Source organism: Tursiops truncatus, chromosome 2 (genome assembly GCF_011762595.2).
Source record: "Tursiops truncatus isolate mTurTru1 chromosome 2, mTurTru1.mat.Y, whole genome shotgun sequence".
NCBI lineage: Eukaryota > Metazoa > Chordata > Mammalia > Artiodactyla > Delphinidae > Tursiops > Tursiops truncatus.
Genome location: NC_047035.1, coordinates 108,018,436 through 108,035,123, shown reverse-complemented (window position 1 = coordinate 108,035,123; position 16,688 = coordinate 108,018,436). Strand labels below are relative to the sequence as shown.

The following is a 16,688-nucleotide window of genomic DNA, read 5'->3' as shown; positions in this document are numbered from 1 at the left end:
CCCCCGTTCTTTGATAATAACTCTCAATAGATGGGAAGGCCATTTGTCACTCCGCCCTCAGGCCTCCTCTCTCCAGGGAAAGCAGAGGTCCTCACCCAGCAGTGATGGATAGAGTGTCCTCTGACTGGCAGGCCCAGCTGGGAGCTGCTCTCAAAGTCCCTCCCCGTGCAGGGACAAATGGACCATGACACGAATGACACAAATAGCAAGACAGAGTTGAGCAGGAGACCTCAAATACCAAAGAGACATGGCTTCCTGATGATAGGTGGGCCCTGTGTTAAGTGACCCCACTGGGGAAGCGGTACCGTGGAGAATGGTGGGTGGGATCAGAGCCTGAAGACGTGGAGTCTCGGCTCTCCTAACTAGACCAGGGGCCTTGGGCAAGCTGCTTCATTGCTCTGGCCCTCGGCCTGTCCATCTGAGCAATGGGAATACCAACGTTTGCTTTGATGACCTGTAAGCGTAGAGGTGCTTTGGAAGGTCAAGGGTGTACAGATAAGCAGAGTTATTCCAAATAACAAGTTAATTGTGCAAAGACTTGGAAGAATGGTTGTATAAAGCGAGGCAAACTTGCATTTGTTGTCTTTGTTGTCAAAATTCTATTTATGCCTATAATTCAGTGGGCGCCTGTGAGCAGAAATTCAGAGCACACACACATGTGCTCCAAGATTCAATACTTCGCTTCCTCCTTTGGCTTTGCTATTCTCCCCATCCCTGACTCTTTGTCTCTGATAGCTCCTCCAGGCAATTCAGAAATCTCAGCATGTCTGAGATGGAAGGAATCTTAGGGCTTGTCTAGTGCTACCCTCTTTATTTTACGATGGGGAAACTGAGGGCCAAAGAAGGGATGTGATTTGCCTAAGGCCACACAGAAAGTCCGGTGTCCATAACCCCCACATGGGGCCAGAGGCCAGGAGGGGATGGAGGGTAGAGGCTTTCCTTAAGCAGGTTATTACTTCTCTGTGTTTCACTTTCCTTATCTGAAAATGGTGATTATGGGGTTGTTGGGAGGGTTAAATGAGATACTACTTGTAAAGAGCTCAGACAGGGCTTCATCTATAACAGGGCTCACTGCGTGTTAGCTGCTACTGTCCTACCAGCAGGCACCAACAGTGCCACACAGCCATTCCAATCAGTGGGTGCCCTTCCCTACCAGTTAATGAGTATTTTTAATGTCATCCTTGGTTACATTCATCATTCCCAAGTTCCTAGCCCCTTAAGCAGCACAGCAGTCCACAGGACTTCCCCAAAAAGACAGAGAAGACAGAAACCTTGCCCAGCCGGATCTCCGGTAAAACCACCTATAAACCTGTCTTGGTTTGCTCTCATCCCTCCTCTGAGCTGTGTTCTAGCCCAGTGCCATTCAGGGTGGTCTGTGGACCCAGAGTCCAGGAGTTGTCACTGGCCAGCGATGAGATAAGAAAAGGGATAGTAAGTGTTTAGAAACTTACAGTAAGTTGGACATTGCTGTGACAGCCAAGCCCGTGGCCAGTGGACTCCTCTGCTGAGCAGGGTATAGCCTAGCGTGGGTGCTGTCAGAGGCTCACGGAGAGTGCCGCGTGGTGTGACCTGTCTACGAGTCAGGCTCAGTTAGGACCGTGTGTCTGTCTATGATGGATTGGAAAATAAAACAAACAGAACTGGTCCTTCCCCGTGGATAGTCTGAGAAGCAGTGGTCTAGCCTTCCTTCAGTGAAGCGAACTCCTGAGTCTGCTTTTGCCAAGCCCTCTGCAGCGGGGCTGCGTGAACCCCTCCTTGCAGGCTGCTCTGCAACCTGAACTCTCCCTCCCCGCCTCTGCTGCCCTCCGCTCAGACTGTCTTCCCCTTGCTTTCCCACCTATTGAAATCCTATCCCTCCTTCTAGATCCTAAACCAAATCCTCTCTCTTCCAGGCCCTCCTGGGCAGATTAACCCCTCCCCACACGCACCCCAAACCTCCCAGTGTCCTTTCACCTCCAGCAAGTGCCGTGCCCAGTCTGTCTCATGTGGTCCACGGATCCTGCATGTGTGCCTGACCTGGGTCACTCTGTGGCCCCTGAGGACCAACTGGGCCCGCCCACCCTTTTTAAGCCCCACCTAGTCTAGACCTTCCATCTAATCAGTTTTCACTAAATGTCAGCCAAGCTGATTCCAAGCACCAGGTGTACCAGTCAGCTCCAGGTGCTGTCTTTACCAAAAGGAAAAATGGCTCAGATGTGAATCCATTTCATTGGAACAATCGTGGTGTAAGCCCTGCAGGACAACCAGGGAAGCCACTGTGTCTGCTGGTGAGAACAGCCTTCCACCAGGCCTCCCAGGATGAGCAGCTGAGACAGAGGGTTCCAGGTCCATCCTGCCCCTGGCTCACAGCTGACTCTCCACATGACTCTCCAGGCTACCCTGGCCCAAATGACCCCAAATGACCCCACCTTCCTCCTCCTCCTTCCCATGTGATGAGAAAGGCCCCCAGTCCATCACGAACAGGGCAGCAAGTGAGTCCAGTTTTCGTTCAAAATTCTCTGTGGGCCCACGAGGTAACCCGCCTCTGCCCAGCCTCCACTTTCACTGCTTCTTTTTCTGCTTCCTGCATATTCCCTGCGGGGACGGTGACAGACAGAAAGCTCCTTAAGGATACAGACCCGGAGCACCACTGTGACTGCTTCCCCATGGGCGTCCATTGCAGTGCTGGCCCTCAAGTGGCTGCTCACTGAGTGAGGGGCTGAAGGAGAAGGAGAAGGCATTACTTTAAATTGCAGCAAGAAATTCCTCAGCTAGACCTATGGAAGAACTTCCTGGCTGTGAGAGGAATTAAGCACAGACATTGAAAGGCAGAAAGGGTCTTAGAAGTTGGGTTTTCACCCTCCTCCCCATTTAGCTGCTTAACCCGTTGTCCCTATGTGAGAACCCAGCAGAAAACTCAGCAACTCTGGAGCTGTGGAAATGGGGTGTCCAGAGCCCCTGTCATGGCCCCAGCGCCCACCTGAGGCATAGGACCCTTAGGACTCCGTGGGTCGCAGCTTTACACCCACTCATCTGGGTTAATCCTGTCTGTCTGCCATGGGAGACGCCAAGGCCTGGAAGGGTGGTACCTTCCTTGCCCAAGGCCTGTGACAGAGCCAGAGAGGGGCTCTTCCACTAGACTAGACCTCACTGTTTGTAGCAAGTCAGAGTGAGGGGGACAATGGGAAGTGGCGGACAAGGCTGTGGAATGAGTTCACGCCTCATGGGCGTGGATCCCATGACCTTCCTGTGTCCTTTCCTGCTCTGTCTGTTTAAGTTCATCTCCCTCAGAGCCCACATCTGGGGGTCGCAGTCCCACACCGAAGAGTTTCACCAAATTCCCTTTGATTCCCAACTGCCCCTCCCCCTCCTCAGCCTGGGGTTTGCTCAGGAGCTTTGGAAGGGAGGTGAGAGCTGGGCCCCGCTGGGGAGGGTGCAGGCCTGGGCAGCGGGTCCCCTGGTGGGTCTGTGGTATCTTTGCCGCCTTTGAAAGGCTCTTCCAAAGAGGTAATTCCTTTGTGTGCAGACATGATTTATGAGGCTTTCTAGGCAAATTGTGGAGATAAATTGTGGTCTTTGGGGCTGGGAAGCTTCAAAGGCAGTGATGCAGGGAGATCAGAGAGTGCTGGGCCGCCAGGAGCTGGGCCCTCATTAAAAGCCTCTGGTACTGGCGGGGAAGGGGGGTTAGGTTTTGAGCAGAGCTGAGGACAGACTAGCTCAGACTGGCCCCTGGGTCCATTTGGGGCACCCAGAGCTTAGGGAAGAGAGGGACAGGGCAGGGAGTCCGCGGAGCTGAAACCCAGCCTCTGCTCAGCCTAGCCCAGGGACCTTGCAGGCACGAGGTCTCACCCCCTGGCCTCTCACTGATGACCTGGACCTCCCCCTTCCCCGCTGGTCTCAATATCCCCTCTGTACGAGAACAGCATAGGCGTAAATGAACTCCAGTGTTCTGTCGTGCCTCTCACTCGATGCTCTGTGGTTCAAGGCCCTGTTGTCACATGTCCCCATTTGAGAAACAGACCAGAGATCACACGGGCTCTGAGGTGATGGACGAGTCACCTAACCACACCTGACCTTGGTTCCTTCCTCTGAAGAATGCAGATAATCATAGCTACGCAGAGGAACCATGGCTTAAACGGAACAAGTACAATACCGACTGCAAAGTACCTAATACCTAGTTTTCTTCCCTATCGCCTGTCTACACAGCGTCACGGCATAGTATATCTGGGACGGTCTCTGTGAAGTTGATAAATTTGACTTCTACACCTTCCCATCTCCTCTCTCTGAAAGCAGGTTAGCATACATGCACACACCCGCTTCCTAATCTGCCTCCCAGGTCCGCTAATTGCCGCTTGGATATTAACAGATACCTGGGGTATTAATGCCCCGTGATGTGACTCACCCCCCGCCACACACACACCCCTACACAAACATGGGATGATGTGCAATTTAATAGGGGATTCCTGAAACGCTGAAGAATAGAATCCTAATGGTACAATGCCAGGCAGACTCAGCGATATCTAGAAGCAAGGGTCTGGTGCTGGTTTCCAGATGCATCCATCCACAGAGAGATATAGGGCACTGATTAAATGGACTTACTGAATCTCCCTACTCCCTCCTGATATTTTGATGGCGTGATGTCTGGTTAAAATGGACTTGGTTGCCTGGAGCTGTGGCAATGGACACGAGGAAAGTAATGAGCTGAAGCCACTGACTCTGCTCAGGGCATTTTAATGTACCTACTGGCTTCATTCCCCCTGCCCCGCTCCCCAAGACCCTACCAGCTCCCGGGCCCCCTGGCCTGACAGTGGGTGCTCTTCTAGTTGTAGCTGCCCCAGCAACAGCCTTCCCAGCACCCCTCCATCATCCCCTGTTCTGGTGGGTCAGTGTTTCCCATTTGCTTGTCTGTTTTACAAATCAGCCCCTAGAACATAATGGGTGCTCAAGAATTGTTTGACAAGTGAATAAATGAGCATAACTCATCCCCCAAAAGCTGGTGTGGTGGGATGGAAAGAGCTTTAGATGGACATGGCCAGCTCGTTTCAAATCTAGCTCTCCAGTGTATTAGCTGTGTGACCACAGGCAAGTCACTTGGCCCCTCTGATCAGTTTCCTGACTTGGAAAATGTAGGCGGTACACAAGATGCCCTCTGAAACCGAAGACTAAGAAAACCAGTCTTTGACTCTCAGCTCTGCCTTTTGCAATTCGGGGTGCTTTTGCCCCTGAGAGGACATTTCTGAATATCTGGAGACATTTTTGGTTGTCACAGTTGTGTGCGGGGGGTGCTACTGGCATCCAGTGGGTAGAGGCGAGGGATGCTGCTAAACACCCTACAATGCACAGAGGCCCCCACAACAAAGAATGTTCTGGCCCAAAATGTCAATCATGCCGAGACTGAGAAACCCTGATTTACTTATTTCATGTCTCTGAGCCTCAGTTTTCTCAGCTGAAAAATGGGATAATAATCCACCTCACATGGTTTGTCTCAAATCCTCTTTGAAACAAGGCAAGGTGTGAACAAATGGCACAGGCTTAGTAAGAGGGTTAAATGACACAACCCCGATGAGGACACAGCTCGTCCATAGGAGGCTCACAGGGTTAGGGTTTTGCCTATGCGTGTGTTTAGTCCTCTACCCCTGCCACCCTCGAGGACCAGTGGGACGTGAAGGGGCAGCCTGCGTTCCAGGCAGCCATGGTGAATTCTGCCTGCCCTTGGAGGCTTGAGGGAGATATAGACAGTGTGGTTAAATAACACAGAGTAACAAGTGTGATAACTAGATCACTAAGAGCTAATGATACATCATTATAATCCTGTGCTGTCAGCATCTGCTAGGCGTAGGGACAGGAGATTTGGGTTTTAATCTACAGCACTTGGTCTATTAATATTTAATTCCAGCAATCTAAGTGGTGGAGAGCTAGGGGTCAGAGCCATGGCTCAGCTCAGAGCCTGGGTAACCACCTTGAATTTTTCTTTCCACACAAGGGCAAGCATGCCATCCACCCTGTCTCCTCTGGCCTGTTTCTCAAGTGGAGACATTGAGCAACAGAGCACAGAATCACACAATATCCGAATGGGAAGAGATCCCAGCGTATACCTACTGGTGTTTCTTTTTCTTCTTTTCTTTTCCATAATGGTTTATCACAGGATACTGAGTATAGTTCCCTGTGCTATACAGTACGACCCTGGTGTTTGTCTAGTCTATATATAATAGTTTGCATCTGCTAGTCCTGAACTCCCAATCCTTCCCTCCCCCACCCCATACTGGTGTTTTTTAATGCGGACACCACTGGCACTTGGAAGGCATAGTTCTTCATAGTGCAGGACTGTCCCTGATCATTTGTGACAACCTAATCCCTCCGTCCCCCTATTTCCAGGTGCTCTGTTTGGGAGGGTGACCTACTCCAGGCAAGAACTACTGATCCAAATCTTTCATTTTACACATCTAAACACAGAGGCCCAGAGAGAGGAGGGGGCTGCCCAAGATTGCCCAGCGTTGGCTCTGACCCACCCTTCGATGCTCCCTCAAAATTGCAGCTTGGGTCTGGAAAAAGTGGAGGGGCTTGGCCTTTGAGGATTTGCCTGTGCTTCTTTTTATATAAATAAAGTTATTTATTTTGTTTTATTTATTTTTGGCTGTGTTGGGTCTTCGTTGCTGCACACGGGCTTTCTCTGGTTGCGGCGAGCGGGGGCTACTCTTCGTTGCGGTGCGCAGGCTTCTCGTTGCGGTGGCTTCTAAGTGCGTGGGCTCAATAGTTGTGTCTCGCGGGCTCTCGAGCGCAGGCTCAGAAGTTGTGGCGCACGGGCTTAGTTGCTCCGTGGCATGTGGGATCCTCCCGGACCAGGGATCGAACCCGTGTCCCCTGCATTGGCAGGCGGATTCTTAACGACTGCGCCACCAGGGAAGCCCCTGGCTGTGCTTTTATTGGGGTAAGTCAGTTGACAAATGGCCTCGCTCACTGGGAAGTCACTTTATTTAGCAGCTGAAATGGTTTCCAGTGGCTGCTGCTCTGTCTCTACCTCCATGCCAGCTGCTTTGTAAACTCAGGAGCAATCCCATGACCTGGCAGCTCCCCACTTCTTCTCAGGGTGGGCGGGGGCATGGGCCATTCCTGGGAGATGCTCTGACTGTGTCAAGCCTTTCCACTGCTAAGGCGACGCTGTGGGTGCCTTGGCCCAGACTCTGGTACAGGCCGGGGCAGCTCAGGGCCATTGCATTCCAGATTCCTTTCTACCCCTTAACCTTCACATCAGTGGCCAGTCTCCCGCCTTGCTGAGTCTCAGGATTGCCATCTCTGGAATGGGAGGAATCGTCCATCTCTCCCACCCCACCCGGCCAAGACTCAGCATCCTCCTGCCCGTCTCCCTGAGAGCACCAGTGAGAATGCAAATCACCAGAAAGACAGTAGTTCTCATCTGCTGAGGTTTTTTTGTGGTACGCGGGCCTCTCACCATTGTGGCCTCTCCCATTGTGGAGCACAGGCTTCGGACGCACAGGCTCAGCGGCCATGGCTCAGGGGCCCAGCTGCTCCGCGGCATGTGGGATCTTCCCGGACCGGGGCACGAACCCGCACCCCCTGCATTGGCAGGCGGACCCTCAACCACTGAGCCACCAAGGAAGCTCTGCTGAGCTTTTTAAAAGGACCTGTCCTTGGGCTCCACCACTCCAGAATAATTAAATCAGAATGTCCAGGGCTGAAGCCCAGGCATGAGAGGTTTTTAAAACCTCCAGGATGGTGCTGATGTGCAGCTAGGCCAAGGACCACTGTCTGAGGTTGTGAATCCCCATGGGAGGAGGCTCTTTGGTCACGGGAGGAGGCTCTTTGGTCACTGGAGAAGGGCTGGCCAAGCCCCCTTGTCAGCATGGCTGATGGCTCTTCCTGTCCCCAGCTCTGGGCTGGACGCTGGGTGAGACTGTGCATGCATGTGGGAGGCAGGGACAGCTGCAAACAAGAACTCACCCCCAGGGCCTTCCCTGGTGGGGCAGCGGTTAAGAATCCGCCTGCCAATGCAGGGGACACGGGTTCAATCCCTGGTCCAGGAAGATCCCACATGCCGCGGAGCAACTAAGCCCGTGACCACAACTACTGAGTTCGTGAGCCACAACTGCTGAAGCCCGTGTGCTGCAACTACTGAAGCCCGCATGCCTGGAGCCCGTGCTCTGCAACAAGAGAAGCCACCGCAATGAGAAGCCCATGCACCAAAACAAAGAGTAGACCCCGCTCGCCGCAACTAGAGAAAGCCCGTGCGCAGCAATGAAGACCCGACGCAGCCAAAAAATAAATAGGTAAAATAAAATAAATTAAAAAAAAAAAGAACGCACCCAGGTCCCCATGCTGTAACCCATGGGGACTCCAAGGCTAGTAGAGGAGACTGGACACAAGACACCTAAAGCTACTTATATAGAAGTGGTGACAAGAAAACAATGGTCAACCAAGTTATTGTTCCTAATAGAGAAAGTCAACAAAGGCATAAAAACATAGCAAGTTGTGCCTTTAATAAGTGATCTTCAGGGACTCCAAAAGATACTTGGACATGCATGTTCACAGCAGCATTATTCACAATAGCCAAACGGTAGAAATAACCTAAGTGTCCCTCAAGAGATGCATGGATAAACAAAATGTGGCATACTTATACAATAGAACACTATTCAGTCATAAAAAGGAATGAAGTACAGATATATGCTACATCATGGATGAACCTTGAAAACATTATGTTAAGTGAAAGAAGCCAGACACAGAGGACTAATGTTGTATGATTCCACTTACGTGAAATATCTAGACGAAGCAAATTCATAGAGACAGGAAGTAGATTAGAAGTTTCCAGAATGGAAGAGGGAATGGGGAGTTATTACTTAATGTTTCCAGAGTTCCAGTTTGGGGTGATGGAAAAGTTTTGGAAATAGTGGTGACAGCTGCTCAACACCGTGAGTCTAGTTAATGCCACTGAATGGATTGTACGCTTAAAAATGATTCAAACGGCAAAATGTATGCTATACATGTCTTATCACAGTAGGAAAAGTTCAGAAGAAATAAATTATCTTAACTGAAGAGGATAAAATTTGGGGAAGTAGGGCCAGTCATGAAAAACCTGGGCCCTATGACCACCACCTCCACATGAACCAATCCCTGGATAAGGCCTTTGTGGAAAGTGAGCCCCTGCTCTCACATCTCCCTGTGCATTGTCCAAGGTGGCCGTCTAAGCCCAGGCTGGCCACCAACATCCCACATCCCCTCTTCCATCAACAGCAGGCCACACCCAGTAGAACAGCAGGGGTTAGACCTCAGACAGCCAGTCACTCCCCAGCTGGGTGACCTTGGACAAGGTAGTTAACCTCCCTGGGCCTCTGTTTCCTAATCTGCAAAATGGGGATAAGAATAGCACCCGTGTTAAAGGGGTTGCTGTGAGAATTAAATGAGAAAATTTACTTTATGCCTTTATCTCATGGCCTGGCACGTATTAACCGCCCTTTCAAGTGGAGTTACAAATTTGAAAGCTTGTCTGTGGTGAAGGTGGGGGGTGAAGGGAGAGGCGTAGCCACTCCCCTTGTGGGGGTGAGGGAGTACCCAAGCCTGGGCCCTGCAGAAAGGAGAGGTCAGCTGGGAGATGCACAGGCTGGGAAGGGCGGATTAAAGGACCAGAACAAGCCAGGCCACAGACTTTTGGGTGGCCTAAGCCCTCACTCGCTGCCCAGAGAAGATCCGCCCACTTGAAAAAATCAGCCAAAGCCAGATATAATTAGGAAGGAGCATCTGTGACAGAAATAAAAAAAGTCTGTGAGGGGCTGACATTCCGGGGCCAAATTGGAAAGAGTTTGCGATTGTCTGTGAAAGAATGCAAAGTCCTGTTGTAATTTTAATGATGATAGTTTTTATTCACCTTCAGCAGGGTAGATAATTGACTCACTGCCTCATTTCTCTGTCATTTCTAGGGAATGAGGTGTTTTTAAGTGGATTTTCTAAGATAACTGAAGCTTATCCCTGTGAACCCTAACTTTTTTTTTTCACTTAATCACTGTAGGGGGAATGTCTATGGAATGGATTACACACTTCCCTGCTTCCTTAATCAGAATATTCTAATTGAATGGAACCTCTTCCTGTCAGTTTTGATATGAGGGATTATTTGCTCCTATGTTAGTGACTCCAAGTTGCTTTGCTTTTTTAGTCTAAAAATGTTTTCTGGTTATTTCCGTCAGTTTCTAATGTGCACAGAGCTCTTTTTGGAGGGGGGGAGCCCCATAAAACACACATACACAGATGTAAACACAAGCATATACAGTGTGCGTGCACACGCGTGCACACACACACACACACACACACCATCTACAGTCTGAGAACCCAGATTGTCGGACCTAATGGAATTGCATTTCCACGTGTTTCTCTAATGCCCTGAACTGCCTTATCATGGCACGTTCACAGCATTCTGTACATGTTGCTCCCGCGGCTCTGTCCCCGCTAGACTGTGCACTCCAAGAGGGCGGGACACTTTCTGCCACTAGCAGGTGCTTAGTAAATGTCTGTCAAATGGACGAGTAGAAGAGCAGAAGCGCCCAGGTGTGAGGGCATCAGTCAGTAGGTGAATGGGTTTTGAATGCCTTCCTGGATGTCCCTTAGCCCCCTCAAAACACAGTGAGCAAAATTAACCTCATCCTTTTCCCCCAAGTGTTTGCTCTTCCCCTTGTGTTTCCGTAAAGTATGTGGCACCAGCATCCACCCAGCAGCCTAAGCCAGAGCTAGGGCACCAACCTCCCTCTCTCTTCTTCCCCGAGCACCCTGTCAGTCACCATGTCCTTGCTGAGTCAACCTCATAAACTCAGCTGAAATCTGTCCCCTTGTCTCCATCCCAAATGCTACTACCTTAGTCAAGGCCACCATCATCTCCTTCCCATTATAACAGCCAGGTGCCCAACCCCACCCCTACTCCATCTCTCCTGCCCACGTATCTATTCTCATCAGACCAGTCTTTCAGCAGCCACACCTGGCCTCGTCAGTCCTCCACTTAGAACGTATTCAGAGCCTCCCAGCCCTTGTACGAAGTCTGCCCCCCTTAACATGGCTCACAGGGACTTCACTGGTGGCACGGTGGTTAAGAATCCGCCTGCCAATGCAGGGGACACGGGTTCGAGCCCTGGTCCGGGAAGATCCCACATGCCGCGGAGCAGCTAAGCCCATGCGCCACAACTACTGAGCCTGCGCTCTAGAGCCCGCAAGCCACAACTACTGAGCCCATGCACTACAACTACTGAAGCCCGCGCACCTAGAGCCCGTGCTCCGCAATGAGAGAAGCCACCGCAATGAGAAGCCTGTGCATCGCAACGAAGAGTAGCCCCCGCTCGCTGCAACTAGAGAAAGCCCGCGCGCAGAAACGAAAACCCAACACTGCCAAAAATAAAGAAATAATAAAATAAATAAATTAAAAAAAAAAAAAAAAAACATGGCTTACAAAGCCCTTGGACCTGGTACCCAGCCCAGGAATCGACCTCAACTTGTACCTTGGTCTCCCTTAAAGTCTACACTCCAGACACCTATCTTTTTTTCATTTTCCCTCACATTCATGCTTTTTCCCCATTCCAAACGTTTATATACATTATTTCCTCTGCCTAGATTCATTCCCCACCCTCACCCCGCCTTCGGGTCTTTTCTTTGAAGACATCTTCCCTAACCACCCCTGTCTGGGTTCAGACCTGCCTGTGTCTTCCTCTGATGCCCTGAATGACCCCTGTTATAGCCCTTCTGCAGTCAGCCTTAAATGCTGCTCTCGTTGCTCTGTCCCCACCCACTATACACTCCAAGAGGGAGGGACACTTTCTGGCCCTCGCAGGTGCTTGGTTGAATGAACAGTAGAAGAACGAAAGCACCCAAGTGTTAGCGCATGGGCTTCATGACAATATCCAGCTCCCTTATCAGAGGCATAGTTTTGCTTCTTACTGGGTTTGGTTGTGACAGAGTGAATGGAGGTCCCGTCTGATAAGTGAAGCATAACTGTCTGCCCTGGGATGCAGCAAGGGCAAGCTGGCTGTGGACTCCAGCAGTTGAGTACAGAGCCAAGGTCTGAGGGCAGTGTCTGTGCCAGCACCATGAGGAGAATCCCTTGTTCTGGGTCCCAGGGCTGTTCATAGTGATGAGTGGGGAGGATGTGGCTAGTCTCTGTGGTGTCCCGGTCCTCGTGCTTTGCAACTGCCACCTTGTCCCCAACGGCACCTCTTAAATCTCTCTCCTCAGAATCATCATTCAGAAAGTGTCACATGCACTTCCAGTGGAGAGTGCTGGAACCAGAAGACCTGGCCTGCCCTTGACTATAACCTTGGGCAATCACATAATCTCTCTGACCCTTTATTTCCCCATCTGTAAAATTGAGAGATAATAAAACCTAATTCACATGGTTTTAAATGTCACAAGTGAACATTTGAAATGTGGTTATTATTATTATTACAATGGAGTCACATCATATGTACGTTAAACTCATGCAAATTTAACTACATATGCTTGACAACAAAAAGAGATAGAGAAATGATACAGTAGGTAATTCTGCTGTCTTTCTACTCACTGAGTAGATCTCGCAGAGAGAAGGTGACGTGGCAGACACCGGACTGCTGGGTGCTCCATCACTCTCTGTCCTGTGAGCCTCTTTCGGTGTGAGTGCAGGTTATAATGATAACTGGACTCAATTCTTTAAATTGAAATGTAATTGACATATAACATTATATTAGTTTCAGGTTACAACATAATGATTCAACATCTGTATATATTGCGAAATGATCGCCACCCTAAGTCTAGTTAACATCACACGTGGTTACAGTTGTTTTTTTCTTATGATGAGACCTTTTAAGATCTTCTCTCTTAGCAACTCTCAAATATACAATACAGAATTATTAACTATAGTCACCATGCTGTACATTACATCCCCTGAACTCATTTATCTTCTAGCTGGAAATTTGTACCTTTTGACTACCTTTGCCCCTTTTGCCCACTCCCTGCCTCTGACAACCACCAATCTGTTCTCTGTATCTATGAGTTTGATGTTTGTTTGTTTGTTTGACTCCACATATAAGTGAGGTTATATGGTATTTGTCTTTCTCTGTCTGGCTTCTTTCACTTAGCATAATGCCCTCAAAATGTCTATCCATATTGTCACAAATGGCAAGATTTCCTTCTTTTTCATGGCTGAATAATATTCCATTGTGTGGGACTTCCCTGGTGGTGCGGTGGTTAAGAATCTGCCTGCCAGTGCAGGGGGCACAGGTTCGAGCCCTGGTCCGGGAAGATCCACATACTGTGGAGCATCTAACCCTGTGCACCACAACTACTGAGCCTGTGAGCCACAACTACGGAAGCCCACGTGCCACAACTACTGAAGCCCACATGCCTAGAACCCATGCTCCACAACAAGAGAAGCCATCGCAATGAGAAGCCCGTGCACCACAACAAAGAGTAGCCCTCACTAGCTGCAACTAGAGAAAGCCTGCGTGTAGCAACGAAGACCCAGCACAGCCATAAATAAATAAGTAAATAAAATTATAAAAAAATATATTCCATTGTGTGTGTGTATGTGTATATATGTGTGTGTGTATTCATCCACTGATGAACATTTAGGTTGCTTCTGTGTTTTGGCTAGTGTAAATAATGCTGCAGTGAACATGGGGGTGCAGATATCTTTTCAAGTTAATGTTTTCATTTCTTTCAGATAAATACCCAGGAGTAGAATTGCTGGATTTTACAGTAGTTCTATTTTTAGGTTTTTGAGGAACCTCCATACTGTTTTTCATACTGGCTGCACCAACTTAAATTCCCACCGACAATGCACAAGGGTTTCTTTTTCTCCACGTCCTTGTCAACACTTGTTATTTCTTGTCTTTTAGATAATAACCAGTCTATCAGGTTTGAGGTGATATCTCAGTGTGGATTTTTTTTTTTAATCTACGCATTCTTTTTTTTTAAATAAATAAATTATTTATTTATTTATTTTGACTGCATTGGGTCTTCGTTGCTGCGCACGGGCTTTCTCTAGTTGCAGCAAGTGGGGGCTACTCTTCATTGCAGTGCGTGGCCTTCTCATTGCGGTGGCTTCTCTTGTTGTGGAGCACGGGCTCGAGGTACACAGGCTTCAGTGGTTGTGGCTCGAGGGCTCTAGAGTGCAGGCTCAGTAGTTGTGGCGCACTGGCTTAGTCGCTCCGCAGCATGTGGGATCTTCCTGGACCAGGGCTCAAACCCATGTCCCCTGCATTGGCAGGCAGATTCTTAACCACTGCACCACCAGGGAAGTCCCCTCAGTGTGATTTTTTTTTTTTTTTTTTTTTTCCTCAGTGTGATTTTGCTTTGCATTTCCCTGATGGTTATGAGCATCTTTTCAAGTACCTGTTGGTCATCTGTATGTCTTCTTTGTAAAAATATCTATTCAGATCCTCTACCCATTTTTTAATCAGATTGTTTGTTTGTTTGTTTGCTATTTCATTGTATAAGTTATTTACATATTTTGGATATTAAACACTTATCAGATATGTGATTTGCAAATATTTTGTCCCATTTGGTAGGTTGCCTTTTCATTTTGTTGATCGTTTCCTTTGCTGTGCAGAAGCTTTTTAGTTTCATGTAGTTCCACTTGTTGATTTTGCTTCACTTGCCTTTGCTTTTAGTGTCAAATCCAAAAAATCCTTGCCAAAACCAATATCAGGGAGCTTACTACCTATGTTTTCTTCTAGGAGTTTTTGGTTCTCTGATCCTACATTCAAGTCTTTAATCCATTTTGAGTTGATTTTTACATATGGTGTAAGATAGGGGTCCAGTTTCATTCTTTTGCATGTGGCTGTCCAGTTTTCCCAACACCAGTTATTGAAGAAACTGTCCTTTCCCCATTGTATATTCTTGGCTCCTTTGTAATAAATTAGTTGACTGTATACGTATGGGTTTCTTTCTGGACTCTGTATTCTGTTCTGTTGATCCATGTGTCTGTTTTTATGCCAATATCATACTGTTTGAATTACTATAGCTTTGTAATATAATTTAAAATCAGAAAGTGTGATGCCCCCAGCTTTGTTCATCTTTCTCAAAATTGTTTTGGCTATTGGACTTGGTTTTTGACTCACTTACTGTAGTACCAGGTAGAAAATGCAGGGTGAGTCTTGCTCAGAATTTGGCAGCTCGGTTTGTATGTGTGTATATTTGGGGCACAATGAAGAAGGGATGAAGCAATATAGGGTGATTGGGATTCCAGGCCTAGTGTGGTTCCATCTACTAAAAGTAATGGACAGTTTCCATGACTTTGACCAATTGACCCTGGTCAGCAAGTGGGAAGTATATGCAGGAGGGTTGGTGGGGCTGGTAGAGTGATTCTTCCATCAACCTTTTAGTTTCCAAAGATCCCATGTACTCACTGGCTTCATTAGAACCTTGTGCTTTTGTACATACCCTGCACTCAAGTACCACTGTCTCTTTGCTCATACTGAGCCTGCCCCAGGGACACCTTCCCCAATCCCACTCACCTGCCCCCTTTCCTCTCTGAGTGGCTAAACCCTACAGTCACTGGAGCACAAAGGTCAACTAATCATCTCCTTGTCTTCAGGCAGTAGGGTCTCTAGCCATTCCAGTTTGCCCAGCACAGAGGGATTCTCAGAATGAGGGACTTTCAATGGTGAAACTGGGACAGTTAGTCACTCTGATTGTCAGACAAGGGAGACATCTTTTACAGCCCACTTCAGATGGCTTCTCTTCCAGGAAATGTTGCCTGCTTCCTTAGCTGGGAGCAGTCTTTTTCTCCATGGAACATCTCCTAGTACATTATTTATGCCTGTCCTTGCCTGAACTCCACACGCACCTCTACTCCAGGATTTGAGTGAATGAGGCTATAGTTGAAGGATGTCTTGCTGTTGTGTGTCCTGTATGCATCAAGTGAGGGTCAGACTAGGAAGTGGCAGCAGGCTGGGTGACCTACCTGAGGACTGCCATTCAGCCCCTTTCCCCCCCAACCCCGCTGCAGAGTGTGAATTGCTGCAGAGCTGGCTTAGATATCACTCTTTGAAACATTTAATTACATATAAAGATCTTCAAGGCTGTCTGTCACCTCCCAGGGAAATATTTCTTTTTTCCTGCTCCTTCTGAAGTTGGCTGCTTGGAAAGTAATGAAATTGAACTGAGGATGAAGGAACCAGGAGGTGTAGGCATTACTGTTAGGGAGACGCAGGATGAAAGAGAGATGGGGGTGGAGGCGGTGACAGGGAGATGGAGCCGGGGGAGGGGCAGGGCGTTAGAAGACTTGTTCACAGAGAGTCAGATGCAAGAGGTGAGAAGAACTAATGTTTCAGGAAGAGAGGGAAAGAGAGAGAGATGGGAGCTGGGCTGGGGAGGCACCAAGAAGGGGAGGAGGGTCACGGAGAAGAGGGGAGGCACCCTGGAAGAGACGGGGCCTGGCTGAGAGGAAGAGAGAGCCAACCAGGAAGAGTTTCAGCGAAGGTAAAATAACTTGTGGTTCCAGACTTTCAGTACCGGAGAGGGGGCTCTGGAGAGGCGTGGTTGGAATGGAATGACCCTGACTGGGAGACGCATTGAGGAAAGAAGCTTCTGAGCTTGGATGATTATTTGGGGGTGGAGTGGGGCTTGGCAAGGAGCTGATGGAGCTATGAAGCGCCAAAGCTTCCGTCCAGAAACCCCTTGCCGCCTCCTGTCCAGGGAAGAGCAATGCAGAGATGGGAAGGCTGTTTCCAGCCCCCATCCCAAGC

The 16,688-nt window shown here is 48.9% G+C and overlaps 1 protein-coding gene across 12 annotated transcripts in view; it reads left to right on the top strand.

Annotated features, from left to right (window-relative positions):
- MEGF11 (multiple EGF like domains 11) overlaps window positions 1–16,688 on the top strand; it is a 439,586-nt gene that overhangs the window by 339,878 nt on the left and 83,020 nt on the right. The window lies entirely within an intron of this gene.